The sequence below is a fragment of the Bufo gargarizans genome, chromosome 1 (assembly GCF_014858855.1).
Source record: "Bufo gargarizans isolate SCDJY-AF-19 chromosome 1, ASM1485885v1, whole genome shotgun sequence".
Classification (NCBI taxonomy): Eukaryota; Metazoa; Chordata; class Amphibia; order Anura; family Bufonidae; genus Bufo; species Bufo gargarizans.
Genome location: NC_058080.1, coordinates 647,483,209 through 647,508,492, shown reverse-complemented (window position 1 = coordinate 647,508,492; position 25,284 = coordinate 647,483,209).

Sequence of the window (25,284 nt, the reverse complement as noted above, 5' to 3'; positions counted from 1 at the left end):
GTGCACTGTTTTATTCACACATAAGAAAAGTGACAACAAAGAGGCAGTTTCAAGGAAAAACTGTCACCTTGAGTCTGGTGTTTGTTCACACCAGGCTGCAGCACACAAGTCTTTGGATGAAGCAGAAGTCCACGTGCTTTTGCCCAAACAATATAGCAGGCATTAGTCCCGGCCCAAACTCTCAGGCTCCAACACCGAGACTGACAAAGCTTAAGTATTCAGATGGAGGATATTCCACACAGCTGAGACTGCTGGCTGGGTTTTATCCCAAACCAAAACCCGGCCTGGAGGAAAAAAGACAATGCAGCAGCACCCTGAAAATCAGATAAAGTACAACAATGCCTCTGAGGCAGTAAGTGAAGACCTGAATTTCCACGTCCCTGGTTTCATCCCAGCCAGGGCACATCCATTAGATTTTGTTTAGCCTGGAATAGCGCAAAGGACCGGACATCAGGAGGCAGGATCTATGGCTGATGGGTCACAGTACTCAGGCAGCCAGGTAAGATGCTATGGGGACCTTTAGTTTAGTTGGTGGCTAGTTCGACTAGTGGGGGGGTTGGGGGGCCCCAGATGGATGTGAGTAGGGGATTAGGGCAGTTGTTGGGGGATTTAGCTGGATTGTTGGCGAATTGGAGCATGGGGGTAGCAACCCCATTACCAGCGTGGGGAGTAGGCGGAAGCCCTAGTGGGTCCGGGGGTTTAGGGTCGGCCATCTTTGGTTTAGGGGGGAACACGGCATCTGTTCAAACGCAGGCGGGGGGTTCGGTAGAGGAGGAAGCGGTACGGGTAGATGATAAAGCGAAGGGAGAAGTCTGTTTGTTTTGAGCGTCCATTGGGGGCGCATTTAGAACAGGAGGTGAGGGAAAGGATTTAGAAAGAGCAGTATTTGGATGGATATATTTTCCCTTTTCCCCTTGGAAAAGTTCAACCTGGACACAGCAAGGAAGGATGAAAGGAAGAAAGAAGATGAAGAGAAGTGTAGGCACCGCTTAATACCGCGTACGTTCCAAAATTGGTTACAGGCATTCACTATATTAGCAAGCGTGATAGGGGAAAAATTGCCGGAGTGTTGCTTGGCGCTTTTTGGTTATTTAGACACCGCTGGTGAGGCTTACCGGGTGTATTGGGGATTAGCATGGCTGCTGTATGATGAGCAGTTTAGACAGCGGAAGGCAGTTTGCCAGAATATTAGATGGGATCACAAAGACATCGCTTTGTGGTTGAAGGTGACAGCGCCAGTTAGGGCGGGTCAGTCCTTTTGGGGTGAATCAGGAGGCGGGGGCAATCTAGTTTTGCAGCAGCATCCGTGAAGGGATTGTGCTTCCTATTTAATTGTTTAAGTTCAAACAAGAGTGCTCCACTTGCATTGGGTCCCATGAAGCCACGAAGTGCTTCAAGAGAGGCAGGCAGAGAGGGGGCGAGGATAATAGCAAAGGGGAAGACAACGGTCTGTCTGAAAAGGATGCAACCGTTCCTCAATAGATACCCATATGAGAAGGCTGCATATTTGTTACGTGAGGGGTTTTTGTGAGGTTTTCGGATTCCGTTTGTTCCGTTGTGTGCGGTGTTAGTTAAAAAGAAAATGCAGTCGTCAGCGTTCAGGTTATTGCCAGTGCATCCGGATAGTTTGCATTTGTTCCTGTGTTTTTGGGACGGGGGGGTCTTACGTGGATAGTTGTTTGCCGATGGGTTGTTTCTTGTCATGCGTGTGTTTTGATTTCTGGAATGGGCGGTATTGGACTCGTCTGGATGTGAATCCATATTCGTGCGTTTGTTCTTTGTTGCTGGGAGTGCTGTTTGATTCGTTAGGAGTTCCTTTGGCAGTGCAAAAAACTGTGGGACCGACAATAGAATTGAGTTTTCTAGGAATAGTAAATAATTTGGTGCAGATGGAATGCAGGCTCCCCTTGGATAAGCTGGAGAATTTAAACGGGGAGGTTGCAAGGGCGCGGGGGTTGCGGAAGATTAAGTTGCACTTCTGGGAAAACTTAATTTTACGTGTCTGATTATGCCCATGGGAAGGATTTTTAGTAGGAGGTTGGTGTGGGCGACGGCGGGTATAGCGGCACCGCATCATTATATTAGGTTAGGTCGAGAATTGAGAATGGACTTGCAGGTTTGGGGTGCATTTTTGAAGAGTTATAATGGCCATTCGCTGTTTGAGGGGGATGTAGTGGATTTGTTTGATTTCAAGCTTTTTTCTGATGCGGCAGGGGGAAGTGGCTATGGCGTTTACTGCGGGGGTCAATGGTGTGCGGGTGGTTGGCCTGAGAGCTGGGTAAGGAAAGGTTGAGTGAGGAACTTGGCATTATTGGAACTCTTCCCAATTGTGGTGGCTGTAATGTTATGGGGGGAGATATTCAGAAATAAGAAGGTATGTTTCCACTGTGACAATTTGGGAGTGGTTCAGGCAATCAATGGGTTGTCGGCCTTGTCACCATTAGTAGTGTGGCTGTTACAGAGGCTGGTTTTGCAGTGTCTGTCACTCAATGCGTGGGTGGCAGCTGTGCATGTAACCGGGGTCGACAATTGTATTGCTTATGCTCTCTCTTGTTCACAGTGGAAGCGTTTCCGACAGCTGGCTCCAGAGGCAGAGGAGGTTGGGCTGGACTGCCCGAGTTGCCTATGGGAACTTCTGGAGGCACTGTAGTGGGCTTATCCAGTCATAGGTGGTGCCTACTACGTGGGAGACATACTTAAAAGCCTGGCGGTGTTGGGAAGAGTGAAGGTTTAGGTTGGGGGTTGAGAATGATGATTTGGAGATACTGTTGTTATTTATAGGTCACTGTAAGGAGCAGGGTTGGTCTGTCTCAAAAATGAATAGTTGTATTTCGGCTTTTGGTTTTAGGCTGAGGAGACTGACAGATGTCACAAAGTCTTTTTTAGTTGTACGGGCGTTGAAAGGTTGGCGTTTGCGGGCGGGGGTAAACGATAGGAGGCTGGTTACATTTGCCTTGCTTCTGCAGTTGGGGGAACAGTTGGACAGGGTTTGTAGTTCGGTGTGGGAGATACAGCTGATTCAGCTAGATTTTTCGCTAGCATTTTTTGGGGCGTTGCGTTTAGGTGAATTGGTCTGTCTGACGGTTAGTAGAAGGGGAGGCTTGTTTGGGGACAATGTGGACCTTTTCTCAGATAGGAGATCGAAAAGGGATATGGAAGGAAGAGAGTGCAGGGAAGTGTTGGTTGCGATCCCAGGTTGCTCAATGTGTCCAGTTCATTGTATGCGGGAGCATGGAGTGGAGGTATGTGGGGAAGTCTTCTTCTTTGTTAGTACATGCTGATGGTGATTTCCTTTCCCGTTTTCAGTTTACAGTGGTTTTCAGGAGGTGTTTGGTTCAGTTGGGCGTAGGGCAAGCAGGTTACTCTAGTCATTCCTTTAAAATTGGGACTGCGACGGAGGCGGGTTGGGAGATGAAGTGATAAAAACAATTGAAAGATAGGAATCTATTCGGTTTAGGTCATATATCCATCTGGAGCGGATGTGAAAGCTAGATTATATAAAACATTTTATAAAATATTAGTATATATATTTTCTTTGTGAGGGATTGCTTCTTAGTGTTTTTTTTTTTCTCGTTGCAGGTTCGGATCCAGCGTTAGTTTGGATTTTAGGACATTCATATGTCTTCTGAGGAGCCATTCGGGCAGCAGTTCGGCCGGATAGTCAGCAGTTGGGGCTTGCTCGTTTGGTAGTGGTAGTAAGATGGCTGGGTCGTAGAGGAATGGTGTGTGGCGGGGTAATGCCTGAGGTCCACAGGTTCTTCAAGCCAGACAGGGCTCCAGATGTGTTGGTCCTGCATGTAGGTGGAAACGATTTTGGGGCACGACTTTTTCAGGAATAAGTGAGGGATATAAAATTTGACTTACTTAGGTTATGGGAGCTGTTCCCAAGGCTCGTGACTGTGTGGTCAGATATAGTTCCGAGGAAGGTGTGGAGGGGTGTGTGTTCAGTGGAGGATGTGAACAAGGCTCGGGTGAATATTAATAGGGCAATTGGGTGTTTTATGGCTAGGAATGGGGAAGTAGCAGTAAGGCAGGGACACGCAGGCTTAAGAGGTCAAGCCTGTGCATTGGTGGTGGTGGGAGATCCTTGAAGATGGAGAGATTCTCAGGTGGGGAGGGTGGCAGGGCTCCACGGTTAGGGCTGGACTCCCATGGTTGGCGGTCGATTGCGACAGAATTTTTGGGGGGCCATCATGGTGCCTCCGAGCTGGTGCTCAACGGCTGGAGGCAAGATGGCTCAACATGGTGGGGTAACTCATTTCGTTTGGGGCTTCAAGAACCTCCCCCTTTTTGGATTGGGGAGTATATGTTATGCATATGTTATGGTTATGGTATTCAAAGGGTTATTTATATGTATATGGTACAAACGAGGCGTGAAGGAGGCCATCTACGTAAAAATGGAGAAGCCAAGCTTGAATAGAGGTGGGGGGGTTAGACATCTATTGTCTGCCACGTATAATGCTGTCTTGACACCTTTTTCTGGGAAGTCTTTATCATCTACTGACTCCAATTAGGATAATGGCATGAACACATTTGACCCAATGCTGGGTCTAATTACCAGATGTGGATTCAGTTACATATTTATTCCCAGAATTTTTTGTACAATCACTCAGAATTGAGAAAGCTCATTGGAAGAACGAGTGAAACGTTTTCAAGAAATCTACAGTACGTCCAGTTGCCTTGATTTATTCTTTACAGATATATACCATGACCTGGATAAATGAGAACCTTCACAGACATATTTATATGTATGTTATGTTAATAAAAAAAAAAAATGGCTGATGTGGCCGATTTAATTCAATACAGTGTCCATGTCTTATTGGGGTTAGTCAAGTCCGGGTTGTGGGGCTTGGGGGGAGGCTTCGGCCAGTTAAGTAGTTGAAGGGGTCGAGCGGAAAATAACCAATTAGTGTTAATCAATCACCAAAGTGCTTGGGTGCTCGAGTAGGACACCTCGAGATGCTCGGGTGCTCTACCGAGCATCCAAGCACAATGGAAGTCAATGGGAGAACCCAAGCATTAAACCAGGCACCCCCTGCTCTGAAGAGGGAAGGGTGTCTGGTTCACATAAAAAGGTCATAAATTGATGGAAACACCACTGAAATAGTTCGAGAACAGCATGGGGAGGATGTATGGATGCATCTTGGACTCCCAGATTGCTGCTTGGAATGATGTTGCCCGAGTAGTACGCCAATTTTACAGACTGACAATAATATGCACAAAGCGGAAGATAAAATCGATTTTATAGGAAAAATTGTTAGGAAACATTCTTTCCTGTATATTTACTTGTATATAAAAGGAAGAGGCACTCCGATACAACCTGTATATCACTCATAAAGCCTATGCACTAATTGAAAGTTAGGGATGAGGGTCTGATGCTGAGCTGACCATATAAAACATTATGGGCGAGGGCCTGCTGCTGAGTTGACCATATAAAACATTATTGGTGAGGGCCTGATGCTGAGCTGACCATCTAAAACATTATGGTCGAGGGCCTGCTGCTGAGCTGACCATCTAAAACATTATGGGAGAGGGCCTGCTGCTGAGCTGACCATCTAAAACATTATGGTCGAGGTCCTGCTGTCAAGCTGCCCATCTGAAACATTATGGGCAAGGGTCTGCTGCTGAGCTGACCATCTAAAACATTATGGGCTAGGGCCTGCTGCCAAGCTAACCATCTAAAACTTTATGGGCAAGGGCCTGCTGCCGAGCTGACCATCTAAAGCATTATGGGTGAGGGCCTGCTGCTGAGCTGACCATCTAAAACATTATGGGCGAGGGCCTGCTTCCTAGCTGACCATAAAAAACATTATGGGCGAAGGCCTGCTGCCGAGCTGACCATCTACAACTTTATGGGCGAGGGCCTGCTGCTGAGCTGACCATCTAAAACAGTATGGGCCAGGGCCTGCTGCTGAACTGACCATAAAAAACATTATGGGTGAGGGCCTGCTGCCAAGCTAACCATCTAAACTATTATGGGCGAGGGCCTGCTACTGAGCTGACCATCTAAAACATTATGGCGAGGGCCTGCTGCTAAGCTGACTATCTAAAACATTAGGGGCGAGTGCCTGCTGCTGATCTGACCATCTAAAACATTATAGACAGGGGCCTGCTGCTGAGCTGACCATCTAAAACATTTTTGGCGAGGGCCTGCTGCTGAGCTGACCATCTAAAACATTATAGGCGAGGGCCTGCTGCTGAGCTGACCATCTAAAACACTATGGGCGAGGGCCTACTGCTGAGCCGACGATCTAAAACATTATTGGCGAGGGCCTGCTGCTGAGCTGACAATCTAAAGCATTACGGGTGAGGGTCTGCTGCTGAGCTGACCATCTAAAACATTAAGGGTGAGAGACTGCTGCTGAGCTGACCATCTAAAACATTAAGGGTGAGGGACTGCTGCTGAGCTGACCATCTAAAACATTATGGGTGAGTGCCTGCTGCTGATCTGACCATCTAAAACATTATGGGCGAGGGCCTGCTGCCAAGCTGACCATCTATAACATTATGGGCAAGGGCCTGCTGCTGAGCTGACCATCTAAAACAGTATGGGCCAGGGCCTGCTGCTGAGCTGACCATATAAAACATTATGGGCGAGGGCCTTCTGCCAAGCTGATCATCTAAACTATTATGGGCGAGGGCCTTCTACTGAGCTGACCATCTAAAACATTATGGGTGATAGCCTGCTGCTAAACTGACTATCTAAAACATTAGGGGCGAGTGCCTGCTGCTGATCTGACCATCTAAAACATTATGGGCGAGAGCCTGCTGCTGAGCTGACCATCTAAAACATTATGGGCAAGGGCCTGCTGCCCATCTAAAACATTATGGGCAAGGGCCTGCTGCTGAGCTGACCATCTGAAACATTATAGACGAGGGCCTGCTGCTGAGCTGACCATCTAAAACACTATGGGCGAGGGCCTGCTGCTGAGCTGACCATCTAAAACATTAGGGTGAGGGGCTGCTGCTGAGCTGACAATCTAAAACATTATGGGCGAGTGCCTGCTGCTGAGCTGACCATCTAAATCATTATGGGCGAGGGCCTGCTGCTGAGCTGACCATCTAAAACATTATAGGCGATGACCTGCTGCAGAGCTGACCATATAAAACATTATGGGCGAGGGCCTGCTGCCGAGCTGACCATCTAAAACATTAGGGATGAGGGTCTGCTGCTGAGCTTACCATCTAAAACATTATGGACGAGGGCCTGCTGCTGATCTGACCATCTAAAACACTATGGGCGAGGGCCTACTGCCTCTCTGACCATCTAAAACATTATGGGTGAGGGCCTGCTGCTGAGCTGACCATCTCTAAAAAATTAAGGGCGAGGGCCTGATGCTGAGCTGACCATCTAAATCATTATGGGCGAGGGCCTGCTGCTGAGCTGACATCTAAAACATTATGGGCGAGGGCCTGCTGCCAAGCTGACCATCTAAAACAGGCGTCCTCAAACTGCGGCCCTCCAGCTGTTGCAAAACTACAACTCCCAGCATGACCGAACAGCCTACAGGTATCAGCCTACAGCAGGGCATTGTAAGAGTTGTAGTTTTATAACAGCTGGAGGGCCGCAGTTTGAGGATGCCTGATCTAAAACATTTTGGGGGCGAGGGCCTGCTGCTGAGCTGACCATCTAAAACATTAGGGGTGAGGGTCTGCTGCTGAGCTGACTCTCTAAAACATTATGAGCGAGTTCCTGCTGCTGATCTGACCCTCTGATCTGATCCTCTGTTGAGGAGGATGACGAGAAAAGGAAGATTGAACAATATACAATTTTTTGTTATGGAAGGTATGCATGGGAATACAGTGTATTTAATACACCATAAAAGCCACATTTAAAGTGCCTTTATGTTCAGCCTCTTTCCTGTGGTGGAGTGGAGAAGTCAGGGGCAATCCAGGCCTTGTTCATTTTGATAAGAGTCAACCGGTCAGCATTTTTAGTTGAAAGGCAGATGACCTTATCAGTTATTATGCCCCCAGCAGCACTAAATACCCGCTCTGACAAAACGCTGGTCACAGGGCAGGCCGGCTCCTCAATGGCGTAGAGCACTAGTTCGTGCCACGTGTCCAGCTTGGACACCCAATATTTGTACGGTCTGCTACGTACTCCTTCACCATCTTCCAAAATGTTTCCCTCCTTGTGACAGTAGGCCACACATCAGGGTGAGGGTGCTGGCAGGGAGTCATGAAACTGACCCAGGCCTTGCAGAGTGTTGTTGGAACTGCTGTGTGTTCCCCTCGTCTCCCCTCCTCGATTGCCCAAGGAACTACATACTCTGCCGCCAGCATTGTCAGCTGGACATTTTTGGAGCAATTTTTCCACAAGGACCTTCTGGTATTGCACCATTTTGCTAGTCCTCTCCACCACAGGAATGAGAGATGAGAAGTTCTCTTTGTAGCGGGAGTCGAGAAGGGTGAAATCGCTATTTTTTTTCACAATAAGGTTTTTCTAGCACTGTCCCTGGCGACTTCAGACGTCTTTCCCTGCACTAAGATGCTGTGAAATGATTCCTCCCTAACCTTTCCCTGCACTTGTAAATCGCTTTTCTGGCACTGTCCCTTGCGCCTTCTGACATATTTTTCTGCACTAAGATGCTGTGAAATGATTCCTCCCTATCCTTTCACTGCACTTATAAATAGTTTTTTCAGTTTTATTTTTTTTACAATCAGGTTTTTCCTATTGCTGTCCCTAGAGCCTTCTCACGTCTGTCCCTGCTCTCAGAACACTGGAAAATGTCTGACTCCAAGATGGCCACCATATTTATAGGGCATTATCGGTCAGCCCGTCTTCCGTCATGGTAGCCACCATTTTAAGAAAAAATGTCAATTCGTTACCACGAAACACAAGGAAATTCGCATTCGTTGCGAATCAAATTTTTCGTGAAATTCAGATCGAATTCCACTTCGTCCGATTAGATTTTGCTCATGTCTAATGTCTATGTATATCATGGACAGTCTATTGAATTCAATGGGAATGACATAATGCCTCATAAGAAAATTTAAAACTCGCTGCCAGGTTCCTCTTAAGAAAATCCTAAGAAAAATCTTATCCACTCCCATACTGAAACATAAAACACACAAAAAACCCAACTTCCCCCTCAAAAAAAATTCTGTGAAAAGAAGCTAACAAGATAGCTAATACACCATGAGATCTAGATGTATCCATCAACAATATATGTCATAGGGTGGACAAATGGTTCAAGAACAAGTATTTACTACACACAAAGCCAGCTTATAAATCTTTGAGAAGCATGTTTTTCCCATAATTATGTTATAAATTTGGAAAATGTAAATTTCTATGAATAGCGTATTAGAAAACATAGAAAACAACTGAGCAATTACAAAATAATTTACAAGTATAATAATTTTTAATCCTATCGCTCAAGAGTGGTTAACAGCTTTTAGGAGAGATCTCATAATTTTGTTGTGACCTCAAACATTACAAAACCTCTGTATAATCATTTCCAACTGGAGGAAAATTATTATGCATGTCTATCAAAGCTAGATTAAATACTGTTGAAGAAATTAAATAAATTAGAGCAAATTACAGTAATTATTGAGCATAACTAGTTTAATTTCCTTTGTAATACTCCTTTATAGCAGCCACATGGAAAGCTGAGGCTAAAGCTGACTCATTGGATATTATTTACTATGACCCCCCTATGGCAAAAACAGTATAAAAAAGTCATAAACTCATGGGGCCAGATTTATCATTACTCTGACAGCTCACTCCACTTTCACATATGGCTAAAGTCAGTTTTAGCCAAGTCAGATTTATGATCGGCCCTTTAAGACTGTAATAAATGTGGTTTGACGGTAGCAGTTTATCCGTCAGTAAGCAGCTTTACAAAAGTCGCACATCTTTACGAAAAAAGTTGCACATTTTTTATGAAAAAGTTGCATGTTCTATTAAAAAGTTTAATAAGATAAGCATGGTCCTCACTGGAGTGAAATTGCAACTTTTTTGTGACTTTTTAAATAGTCCCAATAGTAAATCTGTCTAGAGATTCATTTACATAAGAAAACACGCCCACTTTCAGAAAACTGGCGAGCATAGTGCAGAGCAAATTTGTGAGCAGTTTTAGCGTTTGCGCATTTTTTTGCGACTTTTTCACTCCATTATTCTGACTTGAGCTAATGATAAATCTGGCCCATGGTTTGTAACTTTTTAAAAGCACTTATTCCTAAATTTAGGTGCACGTGGTGGTTCTACGCTGCCCTTGCCACTTTCTGAAATGGGGGAAGTCAGGCGCATGTTGTGGGTGGGACTAGGGGTGAGCGAATCAAGCTTCGGTTCTAAGATCTGAAGTTAATTTGTTCCCCAACTTTGTTTTAATGCTGTACAAAGACCTATCTCTGTAAAGCATTAAAATGTATGTGCTGCGCGAAGGCAAAATCAAAGTCTCACAAGACTTCTGTGAAGAACTTCAGGCTTCAATTCTACAACTTTAAAAACATTTTAAAACTGGAATCCGAAGTTGGCTTTGGTACCGAGGCACCAGATAGTACCAAAGTTGACTTTGGATTCATGGTATAAAATGTTTTTAAAGTTGTAAGCCCAAAGTTCTTCACCGAAATCTCACGCAACTTTGGACTTTAGATTTTTTTCCTCTGCATAGCACATACATTATTATGCTGTATGGCGACAAAGGGTGGCAAGGGTGGGGAAGGGTGTGTGGCCAGCCACCCTGAAAAATGTATCTTCATTTACACCAGTTTTCTGACACAGATGACGCTAGAACTCTATCGCAGCTCTGAGCTATGGTAGATTTCTGTTTAGGCGCACGGATTGCTGAAGGATGTGCCTAATTTATGATGAAACCTACACCTCATCATAAATGTGGTGCATCCTCCGTCAGTGCAGGGGATATTAAGGCTGGCGCAGAAAGCGTCTGTCTTGATAAATCTCCCCCATAATGTTTTACAAATATACTTAAAAGGTTTCTGTCACAAGTTATGGACGAACATCGGCCGGGACGATTTGCGAACCGCGCATTTGCGGCGGACCCTATTGGCTTTAATGGCAGGCGAACCTGAAAAATCTTCAGGTCATATTTGCAGCCACCAAATACTACTGTGAGTGCACAAATAGTCGCACAACATGGACAGTGACATACCAGAGGAGGATCATTGGCAAAAATTCCCACAAAAAATAAGTATTTTAATCAGGGGCCATTTTTATGACTTTTAAAGGGAAACTCTCAAAAATGTGCCCTGCTGGAGCCTAGAAAAGCTTTATTTTAGGCCACTGGAGTACAGGCCTCAAAAATTAGGCATACTTCACCTGACAGAAAAGAACTTGTGATGATGTGGCTAGAGGTACATTAGGCGGTCACTAGATAACATTTTTACTGCAGCTTACTGGTGTACAGGCCCCAAAAATTCGGCATTCACCTAAAAGAAAAGAACTTGTGATTATGTGGCTAGAGATACATTAGGCGGTCACTGGATAAAAATTGTACTGTAGGCCAGTACAGGCCCCAAAAATTCAGCATTCAACTGACAGAAAAGAACTTGTTATTATGTGGCTGGAGGTACATTAGGCGGTCACTGGAATTTTTTTTATTTTAGGCCAGTACAGGCCCCAAAAAATAGGCATTCACAAGACAGAAAAGAACTTGTGATTATTTGGCTGGAACATTAGGTGGTCACCAGATAAAAATGTTACTGTAGGCAACTGGAGTACAGGCCCCAAAAATTAGGCATTCACCTGACAGAAAAGAACTTGTGATTATGTGGCTGGAGGAACATTAGGCGGTCACTGGATAACATTTTTACTATAGGTCAGTACAGGCCCCAAAAATTTGGCATTCACCTGACAGAAAAGAACTTGTGATTATGTGGCTTGTCGGGTATATAAAGCAAATGCTTTATATAAATATGAAGAGTTCAATCGAGAACCTGATTATTTTGTGCAATCAGTAAAACAGGGTATAAGCGTCTATGCAAAAATATAAATAGTTTATTATACAATAGGTTAAAATACAAACGAAAATGAATCAACATAAATTTCAATAATATACAATGATATGCAGTACCCAGAATTCACCACTATATGATACCAACAAAACACTACTCAACCAACACAAGAATATTATGCAATACAGCTTTAAATTTTGTGAGAAATATACAATCAATGGATTATGCGGGAAAACTCAATCAAGAAGATGACAGATACGAGCCCTTGCTCCGCCCAAAAATGATGACCAATCTTCAGATAATGGTAGTATTGCAACAAAACTTATAAATTATTGGCTTGATATCAAACTAGGGAATACAAAGATTCCCAACAAAGAGTTTCTCCAATATTGTCTCCTTTATTCAGTTATATGCATCTTAACTGAAATCAGAGAAAATACTGATGTAGCAACTAACGTTACACGTCCGCAAGTGAGCGGGTATCTGGCTAAGTATCAAGCCAATTAATTTAGATCAATACTACATAAAAACAAAATATACATTACCCAAGGGTCAAGTGATGTGCAGAGTCTTGAGGCAGCCAGCTCTCAAGAGTTTTTCCCGATAATCCAAATGATTCTCCAGAGATCTATAATCCAAATGTCTTTTTTTCCTTTTCTCCCTTTTCTTTTTTTCTTTCTGGTAACTGGTTTCTTAACCCAAAACTTATCAGATGAACACGCCCTCCGAGTTTGGAACTTTCCAATCATTGTTGGATGGGCGTGTGCATGGATAAGGAGCATGGCGTCATAATACTACCCAGAATGCAATTTTGCTACTGATGTAGTATTAACCGCTTATATCTAGGTGGCACTGTTGTATAAGCAATAAGCATCATACCATTAAGGGTTAACTCATACATGCCTAATATTTTCAACACTTGACACCTATGACATCTAGAGGCCTTGTCTCAGGGCTGAGGGACAAACTTTGATACATGAATATATACTTTGAGGAACATCTAGACCATTCTCACACTGTGGAATTCATGTTCAGATAGGAAAAACAATGAAGCCTCAGAATCCGCAGGTGCGGTGTATCTTCTAACTTTCTAAATGTATAATATATTGTTACAATAACAGTAGCTTTTGAACAGCACAATAATCTTCTCATGGACTTACTTCGGCCTACATGAAAATCCATACAAAACAGTGAATATAAATCAACATTGCTCTTAAAGGCAATGAATACCCATTATAACTAAAATAAGTAAATATCAATGTTTACACTTATGAAAAAGCACAACAAAATCCCCCTTCATTACAATGTAATCCAATAGAGAAGTTGGGTTACATTGGAATGTCACAAAGGGCTTTTCATTCAGAGTCTTCAGAGACATTAGTTCTTGTTTAAACTGTTCGTGACTCTCATGAAGATTTATTGAATGAGCCAATAACTTTGAGTGTAAGTCGGCGGTAACGACAGTATCCTCTACAACGGAATATACGTCCAATAAATGTTTCTTCTGATTCTCCATCTCTGCATGAATACTCATTAGGTTCCTTTTCAGTGAACCGATCTCAAGTTCCAATGTCTTAATAGAGATGGAATCAACAGCTGATGATGACAGTGCCCACTACAAAGACCCGGCAAAGATTATGGCGGCTGTAATTGCAGAAATGAACCGCTTTGGTCGTCGACTTGTTGAAAACTGTTCTCTGGTCATGGTTTTCCTCGTCTGTTCCAGGATCTGTGTAACCCTTTCTTGGGAATAGCCGATGTGCATTTGATACCGACTCTTTATCTCCAGAGACGAAATCTCAGAAATGTTGAACTGTCTCTCGACGAAGACACGTGGATCCAAACTGACGTAGATCTTTTGGGATAGAATCCTCTTATTCGTCAAGATGAATCCCGTGGTATCCTGTAGCATGATCCCAGATGAAGGGCCTGGTACAGCAATCGGCTCGGCCTGGAACTCCTTCCCCAAGATCAGGACGATGTAGATAACGGCAACAACCCTCTGTGCCATTTTGCACCTGTAATATATTGTATGACAAATATAAGTACATATATCTTCCACTTTTTATCACTCCTGCAAGAAAAGAGTTAATACTACCATACATCTTTGATTTGGTCTCGTTTCTTCTCTTGGACAGAGCAAGTTCTCGATACAAAAGTGAGTCAAGAGATAATTAGTTACAGAGGAAAAATACATGAGGATAGGTTAGTACATTTGTATGTTCATACTATACCAATCCTGGGTTTCCGTCTTTAGCTGGAACCTTGTTATCTCTTTACTCTTCATCATCCGGCAATCCTTCCATTTGGCGAAGTTGTGACCTAGGATGACAAACACGTAATTGATTAATGTGCACCCATTTCTCTATAAATTCGTCCCCCTTAGGAATTTTGATCTTGTAGACCACAGGTGACAATTTGTCAGTGATGACATAGGGTCCCTTCCAGGAAGGCAGGAACTTCCTTTCCTTCACCTGATCCCGGTCGAAGTTATAGAGATAAACCTGATCGGAAATTTGGTACTCCTTTTGAGTAGTCTTCAGATCATAGTAGGTTTTGGCACTTACTGCTGCTTTCTCCAGATTCTTCTGGGCAAATGCAAAAGCATGCTGAAGGTTCTTGTGTGGATTCTCCATGTATTGGTGAGCTGCAAAGTGTCTCCGCCGACACTTATCAAAGAGCCATCAAACGATTTCAGTTTCGGCTTCTTTGCTGTCACCCCCAATACCTGTTGGAAATAACTATATGACAATATAGTGGCTTTGTGATCCTGTGTCAAGTAAACCCCTGATTGGTGCGATAAGTTTATCTTGGAGATAGGAATCAAGAAAATATCGGCCTTCTATCTGAAACAAATCACATAAAAAATTAGGGTGATCACTTATTTGACATTTGCTGAGGATTTGACCTTTCTGCAGCGTCGCGACCTCTGATGAATTCTTGGAATTCCTGCTGCTCGCGGTGGCAGCAGCAGCCCCCACCTTCGGGGAACACTGGATCACATCACAGCTTACAGACGGCAGCTCGCAGGTGGACGCTGAGATGATAGGATCACTCACTGGAGAAGACACATTAGTGCAGGAATCATCATGATTAGACTGTAATATAGACAACATGTTAGACATATCCTCCTTGGCCTCAATTTTAGGGACAAGAACACTGCAAGGCAAAGTAGGATTAGAAATCACATTAGATTCTTTTACAACCATCTCAGTAGCCTTGCACCGGCCTGGGCTCTGACCCTGCCCTGCCTGCATTATGGGGCTGAGCTGGGTCCTGCAGTTGCCCCTAAAAAAGACTCAGGCTGTTTTCCAGTTGACACCTGGGACATTTTACTAACGATCTCCTGTAATTTGGCCACTTGATCTGCCAACTGATCCAAACGATTGTTTGGTTTGCGCACAGTTTGGACCTCTGGTGCGCCCTTATTAGAAGTGGGTGACCGACTTCTAGGTGAGGTAGGGGATTCAGGCCTATTTTCCTTCTGTTGTCTGGGCCTGTTGTTCCAGCGCCTGTATCCCCCCTGGGGACCCCTATTGTAATATCGGGGACGGTAGTTAGACCTACCAGCACTGGAGTTATCCCCCTCTGGCCCATTGGGGCTCTGAGGTCTTGCTTGTTTGGGTCCTACCTGTTGTCGCTGGGTTTGTTGGACAGGTCCTGTAGACTGTGGGTATTTACGTGGCTGCGTTTCAAATTTGAAGCTAGGGTTTACTTTAGCTTCTGCTATGCTTTGTTCTGGGGACTTTTTATATCTCCTCTCACCTGTAGCATGGCATTCACTGATGTTATACAGTGAGGTGGCAGCCGTTACCAACCTGTCCAAGGGAGCTTTGAGATCAAGATCTCTAGCCAAGCTAAGTTTAATTTGCATGGGCATTGCATCATAAAACAGCTGTTTGAACTCCTCAGACTCCCAGTTTGGGGATCTATACGCCAACCCATAGGCATTTTTAAGGATAGGGAGGAATTCCCCGGGACTTTGATTGGGTCTACATGTGAGTTTATAGATATCACGTTTTGCAGCAGTCACAGTACGGTAAGGTCCAAATTCTAATTTGACCTCATGCAAAACATCCTGCCAATCCTGAATTCCCCTCTCCCTAAATGAAATAAAGTAGTGGCGATATTTACCATCAAATGCCCATGGTAGGAATCTGATCCTGTCCGCATCAGAATACAATTTTAAAGAATCCATGGTGGACTGGTACAGTTCTAAGCAATTTCAGGAGAACCCTTTTTAGAGAATTTGGGCACAGTGACATTTAAAAACTTAATAATACTCGAGGAGTTCTGATCCTTTTCTGAACACTGAGTATTTTTCTTTCTAGAGACCACCTCAGCATATGTTGGTCGTCTGAAACTCTCATCCCCCTGATGGGCAATCTTATGCCTGCGTGGTAGGGAATGGATCACACGCTTTCCCACATCACTGTCACAATCACTCACGCTCCGCTCACTTCCATCAGACCCACTTGGCACAGGTGACTTAACCCTAACATTCCTCCCCAGAGGAGGACGTGGAGGGGCACTTCTGCGGCCTTTTGCGTCGCTAGCGCCTAGTAAGGCAGTTACAGCTTGACACGCCTGACTGAAATGGGTTAAGACCTCCTGTGTAATCATGCCATCACCCTCAGGGGGCTTAAGGTCTCGGATGGATTGCGCTTTAAGAGCATGTGATGATGACATATCTGTATTTTGGGGAGTGAGAATTGGAGGGTCTGGAGATCCCTCATGATCAGACATATCACCTTGAACATCAGCTACAGTTTGGCTTAGTTCATTTGTTTGCTGCAGACTGCTATAACGGATGTGCAGCTCCTCTGCCTCACTTTTTAATTTGTGATAGGCAGCATGGCTGCGATCGAGCTCACATTGTAAGTCCTCGATCGATGCATTTGCAGATTCTAATCTTTCTTCCATATGGGATATATATGCTTTCATTTTCGTTATATACATATGTCTACTCTCTGAGAAAATGCTGACCTCTAATAATGCATACAAAATTAATGGCAACATCTTTAAGAGGTGTCGGTTTTTACCGGCGGTATTTTTAAGCACATCAAGATAAGTTAGTTGTCTCCTGACTGTGCCAAGTGGCGTCCATACATCCACACATTCTCTCTTGGCTTCTGCCTGCAACTCACTTATCCATGCAGCCACATCATGATCCAAATCTAAATGTGAATTTACATATTCAACAACGTTATGGATTAACTGCTCCGGGCTAGATGGACAATCTCCTGTTGCAACATCACAACCGGCTTCACTACCGGCTGCACTCATTTTCTTACAATAAAGTTATACACAGATCTATGAATAATCTGGTTAGCCAAAAAATGTATGGAACGGTTTACTATTTGCACAAATAATCAAAGAATTAACTCGATCTCACTACCGGGGCCTCCATTTTATGTCATTTATTTTATGTCATTTATTTTAAGTCATTTTATGTCATTTTATGGAGGTACATTAGGCGGTCACTGGATAAAATTTTGCTGTAGGCCACTTGAGCAGAGGCCCCGAAAATTAGGCATTCACCTGACATAAAAGGCCTTTCATTCCACTGTATATACATAAGACAAGGACCAATCTTTGTTCTGGGTGGTGGCGGATATGTGTGGGCTGGCATGAGGAAATTTAAATACAAGTGGTCATCACAGGTGTTGAATTCCTCAGAGATCCAAGCCTCATTCATTTTTAGAAATGTAATGTAGTCCACACGGTCGTGAGCTAGGCGAGTGCACTTATTAGTCAAGATTCCCACTGCTGCGCTGAACTTCCTTTCGAACAGGACACTCGACGAGGGGCAAGCCAAGAGTTCCATGGCAAATTGTGCCAGCTATGGCCACAGGTCAAGCCTGCACACCCATTAGTCCAGGGGTTCCTCGCTTCTCGGAGCGTCCACATTGGACGCTAACCCAATGTAGTCGGACACCTGTCGGTCTAGGCGTTCCCTGAGGCTGGTTCTGGAGGGCGGCTGTCGGTGGGTTGGTTGGAAGAATGATCTCATATCGAAGTGACCAACACATCTTAAAACTGCCCTCTTCTTGCAGGTGCGGTAGGATTGGTATCCGCACCTGTTTCACTGTGGGTGAAAATTCCTCTGCCAGCCTCCGAAACAGCAGAATACAGCATCTCTCACAGCAAGTTTTTACCGGGGGTCTAAATATGTTGCCACCCAGTATTGGTTCTTGCCCTTTATGCTTTTTATACAGGGGTCGCTATTCAAACACTGGAGCATGAAGGCCGCCATTTGCACTAAATTGGAAGCGGTGGAGCGCCCTGGCTCCTGCTCATCGCCCAGGAGAATGTCGTCCTCGGTCTCCTCCCCCCAACCACGCGACAACACCAGGGATCCCTGAAAACTTTACAGTCCCCCTCAAAGTCTGCTCTTCTTGCTCCTCCTCCTCCCCCCAGCCACCATCCTCCTCCACCTCCTCTTCAGACTCCTGCTGACTTGTCTCAGATGGAGTAGCCCCCCATGGGAATTCATTCAGCATTGCGACTTCCTCATCTTCCAGCTCCTGCTCCTCATGGCTTGATCAATGACACAACGCAATGCATGCTCCAAAAAGAAGGCGTAAGGTGCGATGTCACTGATGGCGCCCTGGCTGTGACTGATCAGTTTGGTGATCTCATCAAATGGCCGCAGAAGTATGCATGTATCGCACATGGGCAGCCACTGGCACGGTGAAAAGAAACCAAGCTCCCCAGAACCTGTCCTGCTGCACAGTTTGTGCAGGTAGTTCTGGGTGGTGGCGGATATGTGTGGTCTTGATTGAGGAAATATAATTACAAGTGGTCGTCACAGGTGTTGAATTCCTCAGAGATCCATGCCTCATTAATTTTTAGAAATGTGATGTAGTCCACACGGTCGTGAGCTAGGCAAGTGCACTTATTAGTCACGATTCCCCCTGCTGCGCTAAACGTCCTTTCGGACAGGACACTCGACGAAGGGTAAGCCAAGAGTTCCATGGCAAATTGTGCCAGCTCTGGCCACAGGTCAAGCCTGCACAGCTATTAGTCCAGGGATTCCTTGCTTCTAGGAGCATCCACATTGGACGTTAACCCGATGTAGTCAGACACCTGTCGGTCTAGGCATTCCCTGAGGCTGGTTCCGGAGGGCGGCTATTGGTGGGTTGGTTGCAAGAATGATCTCATATCAAAGTGACCAACACATCTAAAAACTGCCTTCTTCTTGCAGACGCGGTAGGATTGGTATCCGCACCTGTTTCGCTGTGGGTTAAAATTCCTCTGCCAGCGCCCGTAACAGAAGAATACAGCATCTCTCACAGCAAGGCTTAAAAATGCTGCATTCTGACAGCACTCTGTGATGCTGGTAACATGTCTGCCATTTTGTGTTTTTACCAGGGGTCTAAATACGTTGCCACCCAGTATTGGTTCTTGCCCTTTATGCTTTTTATACAGGGGTCGCTCTTCAAGCCCTGGAGCATGAAGGCCCCCATTTACACTAAATTGGAAGCGGTGGAGCGCCCTGGCTCCTGCTCATCGCCCAGGAGAATGTCGTCCTCGGTCTCCTCCCCCCAACCACGCGACAACACCAGGGATCCCTGAAACTTTACAGTCCCCCTCAAAGTCTGCTCTTCTTGCTCCTCCTCCTCCCCCCAGCCACCATCCTCCTCCACCTCCTCTTCAGACTCCTGCTGACTTGTCTCAGATGGAGTAGCCCCCCATGGGAATTCATTCAGCATTGCGACTTTCTTATCTTCCAGCTCATGCTCCTCATGGCTTGATCAATGACATGATGCAATGCATACTCCAGAAAGAAGGCGTAAGGTGTGATGTCAATGATAGTGCCCTGGCTGTGACTGACCAGTTTGGTGATCTCATCAAATGGCCACAGAAGTTGTTATGCATCGCGCATGGGCAGCCACGGGCACGGTGAAAAGAAACCAAGCTCCCCAGAACCTGTCCTGCTGCAGAGTTCATACAGTGTCATTAACAGCACATTTCTTGTAAATTTTTTATTTGGTTGAAATGTAATAAAATTAACATTGTCAAAGTTTAATTTCACTTTGACAGTTGTACAAATAACAATAAGTCTGTAAAATTATCATCGTACAATATAAGTATCAAGGAACAATACTTGTATCAAATATTACATAAGATATTATAACATTAAAATAAATGGTTAAAAAGGTGAGAAAGAGGAAACAAGGGTAGAAACCGGGTAACAAGGGAGGGTGGGAGAGGGTAGGGAAGGAAAAAAGAAAAGGAAAAGAATACTAAACCTTTAAGGTCTCAGTCAATACGGCAAGGATTGAACATCTAAAGGATTTTACAAATAAGTATACATTGATCGACTTGTTATAATCAAATATATTCAAATGGAGAAAGAAAAACAAGAGAGCGAAAGAGAGAGGAAAACAATGCATTGTTACATCAGATTAGATTAATTCAAAGAGCCCATCATTTTTTAACTGATATGTTATCCATTTCTGCCAAATGGCCTCATATTTATCTGTGTTATGATGAATCGTCCATTTACGTCTTTCGAACTTCTGTATTTTGCAAACTTCGGTAGTCCATTCCAGTATAGTGGGTGGCTCTTCAAGGAGCCATCTTCTAGGTATAATAGCTTTCGCTGCGTTTAGGAAAATGCTCGCAAGTGCAGATTTGTAGAGTGATTGAGATGCGTCATATATATTAAACAAAACCAACTTCTCAGACAAAGTAATCTTAGAACCGAAAACCTCTTCCAGAATTTTACATAGAGCATGCCAAAAAGGAGCAAGTTTTGAACATGAAAACCAGATGTGTGAGTAAGTGCCTGGGTCAGTATGGCACCTCCAGCACTTATTACTAATATCACTATTTATTCTGTTCATAACCATTGGGGGCTTATACCATCTAGCGTTTATTTTGAACGGTGTTTCTCTCATGGGATATGAATAGGATGTTTGGTCTATGTATCTTATCATTTGATTAATCTGGTTATCGTTTAGGTGATGATTTAATTCTCTGTTCCATTTGTCAATGTATAAAGGCGGGGAGTCAGAGTCGTTTAACATTTTATATAATTTAGATAGAATGTGTCTTGGCGTGTCAATATTATGGAGTAAAACTTTCATTGTGTTGTTTATGGCATTTTTATTGATGGATCTCCATTGGGAAGCATTAGCAACTAGCGTACTATATTGCTTGGCAGTTAAGTTCTGCAGTCCTGGGGCGTCTAGGACTTCGGAGAACAATTTTATAGAATTATCCCTAAATATGTATTTTAACTCTAAGCGTTTACCAATCGAGTCACCTTCTAACTCTGCAATTATATTTGTCCATGTATGTGGGATAAAGCTGCTCACCAGGATATTCAGGTCTCCATTCGGTAACAGGTCTCGTGACTTATTAATATTATGCCATTTGTTTAATGTAAGCATTGTAATTATATTTTTGATTTTCTTCCTCTTCCTAGTGTAGCTTGGTGTTTTCCAAAGTAAAGTGAATAAGTCAATATCTGTGCACTCTCGCTCTATTTCGACCCATTTTTTGTCTGGAGATATCCTCCTCCATTCTATGATTCTAGCCAAGGTAGAGGCTTCATAGTACCTCTCTAGATCAGGTAGGCCAGTGCCGCCATTTTTCCCCGATCTAGTCAAAGTACCATAATGGATCCTATTATGTTTATTCTGCCAAATAAATTTTAAAATACTTTGCTTCAGTTGTTTAAATAGGGTCGTTGGTAAATTAATAGGCAGTGTCTGGAATAAATAGAGAATTTTTGGGAGTATGGACATTTTTATTAAATTTATTCTTCCAAATAAGGAAAGCCATAGTGGTTTCCAATCTGTCATTAATTTGTTAATCTCTTTTAGTAGTGGTATATAATTTATGTTATATAGATCTTTAGGATCTCTGCAGATATTTATCCCAAGATACTTGAACGAATTTTTGGCAACTTTAATCGGGATGGACTGTTTGATATCTTCCCACAGTGACGTATCAAGGGTTACATTAAAGAGTTCTGACTTATTAAGGTTTATTTTAAAGTTCGATACCTCTTGAAACCTCTTAAATTCTTCTATCAGGTTTGGTAGTGATTTTTGGGGATTGGTAACGGCAAAGAGAGTATCGTCTGCGAAGGCCGCAATCTTATGTGTTCTGTGTTTAGCATTTATCCCTTCAATGTTAGGATTTTCCCTAATTTTTGTGAGGAACGGTTCTAGACATAAGACGAAAAGCAACGGCGATAAGGGACAGCCTTGTCTAGTACCATTTTTGATATTGAATGGGTTAGAAAGGAGTCCGTTAACCCTAATGCAGGCCGAAGGTGTGGAATATAATGCCATTATTTTCTCTATAAACCTTTGGGGAAAGTTCAGTTTGTTTAATACAGCTTCTAGGTATTGCCAATCTAATCTGTCAAACGCCTTTTCTGCATCAGACGCCAACAGAACTAAAGGAATTTTTTTAATTTTTGCTAATTGTATTATATGTAATATTTTAATTGTATTGTCTTTGGCTTCCCGCCCCGGAACAAAACCTACCTGATCATTGTCAATCAGTGTCGTCAATAGTCCTTGTAGCATATTCGCAAGGACTTTAGCGTAAATCTTGATGTCGTTATTTAATAACAAAATCGGTCTATAGTTGCTACAGTCCGATTCATCTTTGCCTTCTTTAGGAATGACCGTAATGTGGGCCAATAATGATTCGTTCCTGAGCGGGCAGACCTTGGAGATCTCATTAAAATATGACATTAAGTGGGGTGCCAGGACATCTTGGAATTTTTTATAATAAATGGCGGAGAAACCATCAGGGCCAGGGCTTTTGCTGTTTTTAATAGAGTTAATCGCATTTTTAATCTCATCAATTGTAAATGGTGATTCAAGTTTTTGTCTGGTCTCTTCATTCAATTGAGGAGGGTTATAATCTTTTAAATAGCTATTTGTGGCTTGCTTTATGTTGTCCTGGGACTGCCTGTTGTTTTTTAGATTATATAATTGTCCATAGTATTCCTTAAAGGTATCTGCAATCTTTTTGGGGTCAGAGGTAAGTTCATATGTTGGTTTTGGCTCTTTCTTTTCGTACCAGATTCGCTAATGCTTTACCGCATTTGTTGTCGTGTAGATAATGTTTGAATCTAGATAGGAAAAGACATTTTTGGTTATCTTGATCCAATAACTCCTTTAAGTCTCTCCTCAACTTCGCTAACTTTTGTTCTAGAGTTGTGTCTAACGTGTTTTTGTGTATTAGTTCTAGTTTTTTTTATTTCATTCATTATATTGTCCAGTTCTTTGGTGCGCTTCCTCTTTTCTCTTGCCCCCATCTGGATCAGATATCCCCTAATAACCGCTTTGTGCGCTTCCCAAATTGTGGGGCTACAGGTACCTTCAGAGATGTTGTCTGTGAAGAAGTTTTTCAGGTGGGTATTAAGTACTGATACGTTGTCTTGTTTCGCTATCAAACTTTCGTTTAATTTCCAAGTGCCTCTGGTCTTATCTAAGGGTACTGATTGGAGCGTAACGTAGAGCGGGGCATTATCTGAGAGGGTTATTGTTTCGTAATCAGCTTTTTTGATCATATCCATATCTCTTTGACTTATGAAAAAATAGTCTATTCTGGTATAGGTTTTGTGGACTGTTGAATAGAAGGAGTAATCCCTGACTGTGGGATGCAAAACCCTCCACACATCAACCAGTTGGTGTTGTTGTTGAATCTTTTTGATCACTTTGATTTTTGCAGCTGAAATAGCCGATTTACCTCTAGAGGAATCAAGAGTAGGTTCTAAAACCACGTTTAGGTCTCCACCAACAATCAGGGATCCTTCACGAAAAGAATCTAGTATTAACAGCACATTTCTGCTGGAGCAGCCTATCAAGAGTATACAAGGTGGAGTTCCAGCGCGTCGGGCTATCACAAAACAGACGTCTGATGGCAGGTGGTGTCGCTGCTGAACGCCAGCAAGGCGAGCCATGGCCATGTAAGATCTTCTAAAATGGCCAGAGATTTTCCTGGCCTGCCGCAAGACGTCCCGCACCCTGTGGTATTTGGCAACGAATCGCTGCACGGCTAAGTTCAGGAAGTGTGCCATGCACGCGACGTGTGTCATTTTGCCCTGTTTCAGCCCGTACAGCAGAATGGCACCGTTGTCGCACACCACTTTACCAACTGTCAAATTGAGTGATTTGTTACCACTAACCACGAGGAAATTCAAACTGAATTCCACTTTGGATGCTTCCCTTCGCCTAACACTAATGAAAATAAAAAGAGGCATTTACATTGACGAGCAAAAGGGTAACAATGTTTAGAACTTTTGACTTTCAGTCTCCATATATATCACCATCCACTACAACTTCAAACATTTTAAAAAAATTGGGGGGGTTCAGCCCGCACAACCTTGTATGTAGGTGCACATTGCTATGGCGAAATACAGATACAAACGCAAAAACACAAATGCAATCGCACTCTGCAAACCAGCACTCTGCCCTGCCTTTATGCTGGATGTTGAATAAGGCATTGGTGTACATTTTGGCCAAAGCGTAATAAGCCACTCACCACGTCAAGTTCGCCTTCATGAGTGGTCCCTAACATTAGTTCCTACCTGTTATGGACCACGACAGCCACACAAAGTCCAGGGAGCGCAGGTACAGCATGCACGCCAAGCACACTCTGCTTTTAACCCCGTCCGGTGCCATTACAGCTTTCATCGGATCCAGGGATGCAAGTACCAACATGCATGCTGAGCCCACTATATACTTATCCTGGAGCCAAATGGCTACTGGTAGGTGCTATATAAGCAGACTCAGGTTTATACTGACTTTAAAACCAGCCTCCAGGGCAGATTAACTGGTCAGGTGTGCATGGCTGCATGGAGATCACCACGCCTCCAATATATACTACAAAGAACAAAATGTGGGGGGTTCAGCCCGCACAACCTTGTATGCAGGTGCACATTGCTATGGCGAAATACAGATACAAATGCAATCGCACTCTGCAAACCAGCACTCTGCCCTGCCTTTATGCTGGATGTTGAATAAGGCATTGGTGTACATTTTGGCCAAAGCGTAATAAGCCACTCACCACGTCAAGTTCGCCTTCATGAGTGGTCCCTAACACTAGTTCCTACCTGTTATGGGCCACGACAGCCACACAAAGTCCAGGGAGCGCAAGTACAGCATGCACGCCAAGCACATTCTGCTTTTAACCTCGTCCGGTGCCATTACAGATTTCATCGGATCCAGGGATGCAAGTACCAACATGCATGCTGAGCCCACTATATACTTCTCTATAAAATTATGGTAGTCTATCTGTCACCACCAGTTCTGTGAGAAGGTCTGGCAGACGTTCTTGTCTACTTCTTGTATGACGTTCTTTGTTTTGGTTTCACTTTGTCATCTCCTTTCC